Source organism: Brassica oleracea, chromosome C2 (assembly GCF_000695525.1).
Source record: "Brassica oleracea var. oleracea cultivar TO1000 chromosome C2, BOL, whole genome shotgun sequence".
Lineage (NCBI taxonomy): Eukaryota > Viridiplantae > Streptophyta > Magnoliopsida > Brassicales > Brassicaceae > Brassica > Brassica oleracea.
The window spans coordinates 21,017,252-21,019,697 of record NC_027749.1 but is presented as its reverse complement, the minus strand read 5'-3'; positions in this window follow the sequence as shown (position 1 = coordinate 21,019,697).

Here is a 2,446-nt window from a genome sequence, read left to right as displayed (position 1 = left end):
TCTGTATAAATCTCTAGACACAATGGTTTTTGGTATATGTATATGTGTGACATCCCTTATATCCCTTATATATTAAAAGAGAAACATTACAACATATTTTTTGTAGCCATGTGTCATCACCACAATCATTTTTAGGATCCTTAGAAAAATATGTTGGTCCATATAAATATATAATAAGTTTTTTATTAAACTAACCATAAATTAATTATGAATGTTCTTCATTGTTTCCTTAAATAAAAATCACAGAATTACCTAATGTGGCTAAAGTATATATGACAATTAATGATTTTGAATAATAAAGATTTGATAAAAATTAGTCTATTCTCTATCATTTTTTAAAAATTTCAACTTATTAAAATAAATTAAACAACCACATTAACTATATAATAAACTTTAGATTTTTTCGTATATGTTATATTTTGAATTTTTAAAAACGACGATAAATGACTAAAGTTGTTAAAAATCTTACATTGAATTTTTTTTGTGATTCATGGTTTAAAATTTCTGCTATAACAAGATACTAGGATGAGACATGCGTTTTGCGCATGATGAGTTTATATAAACAATATTTAAAATACATTGTATTGAAAAGTGAACTTTATATATGTTTGAAATAAATATTGGCCTCTATCAAATTGGTTTAGTTTTCGATTTTTGATGATTACATAATTTGTTTAGCAGGATGGTGATCTCAAACTTGTATTTTAAAAATCTTCATGATGAGTTCCTTTCTTATATGGCAAGAAATGTTTAGATTCCATGACGGACTTGTTGGGTATGAATGGTGACTAGGGAACGGCGAGGAATAATGTATTCCGTAACGTTCCTAAAAAAAATTACCATTCACAAGGAATAATAATTCCCTCTTATTCCCTTTTATTCCTTTTTTTGTAGAGAATTAAAGAACAAAATTATTTCTTATTAAATTTGATAAGGAACAACCATTCCTTTTCATTCCTGCTATTTTATTCTTGTACATTTTTTTTATTCGTTTTTCTTGTTTCCCAGATGGTCACCAGTCAGACTATGTATCGTGCCTAACTGAATATACGGTTGATGTTTCATAACTGAATATGGTTATCGAGGTTACAATACAATCGTAAAGGATCCTTTCGTTGCAAACAATAAATGAAAAGGGGTAATCAATACAATACTAAAAGGGGAATAAGCTGATCAGAGAGGCCCTCCACGTCGACAGATAAAATCAGCCAATAGGGTGCTTTCTTTTGTCCACGTCACACAGACTTGGCCTGATCTTGGGCTTCTAAATCCGTGCAAAAGAAAAGTCCAGCATCGTACGTAACCAAACCCAGAATATGTGTGGCCCTAGCTCTATCTCATCTCATCTCTTCGGTTCCACGGAGATCTCTTTTACGACTCATCTCTTGCCTTTTCCCCTTCTCGAACGGATCGATCAATAAGACGTGGTATCCTCCTCCGAGCCGATCAAACTGGAGTCTCTCTCGATACAGCTGCCTCCGGCGATTCGAAGTATAAGAAGCAAGACGACAAAGTTATGTTTGATATGTTTAATTTCTTTTGCACCTTTTTTTAGTATCTTTGTGGTTTTTTTCCCTCAGTTATGTTTGATATGTTTACTGATTCGGAATTTGGTCTGATTCTACGCTTCTGGTTTGATAGATGAGCAAATAAATGAATCAGAACCATTGATTCGATCGAGTGGAGGCAGAGCGTCTGAAGCTTTGATGTCATCGAGAAAAATCTTTTGTCTTAGAGAGTTTAAGAGTTCCAGGGGAACAGGTTTAAGATGATAAAGGCAAGGATGATGATGAAGAATCAAGGCAAGCCAAATTGTACCATGATATTTCTTCGTTTCTTTGAAATTTTAGTTTCTTAGACGGACTACTGTGACCTATTCTCAACTTAAGCAACAAACTTTCAGGTATGTTTTTTGAGATTCCAGCCCACAAATCACCTTGGTTTCTTGATCCATACTCTAATCTTATATTTGACAATCTTTCAGTCAATCGTCTGATATTCTATGGATTGTTAGAGCCTATGATTTTGATTTTTTCATAGTATTGTGTTGTCTACAGCTTTGTGCAAATTATCTATATATATGATTTATTGGAGATTGATATTTTTGGCCCAGAGTCATCGAGTCAGTCATGGAATCTGCTGCCAAGAAAAAGCAAAGAAATACCTTTTTGTACTGAGGCTTGCTCATATAAGACAACAGTATGTCTAAATGTTCGTCGAACTTGAGGGGTGGATGGATATAAGGTTTTTAATCCTTAATAGCTGTGGGATGCTGTACCGTTACTGAAAAGCTATGGGAGAAGGGCTCCATCAGGAGGACAGCGTGTTGAGGAAGGCGGTAGGGAAAACGAAAAAAAGGGTGGTGAAGTAACAGAGAATCTCCTGGACATTGACCCGCTAGGAAACATGGTTAGAAATGATATTCAAGTGTAGAATAATAAAGAAA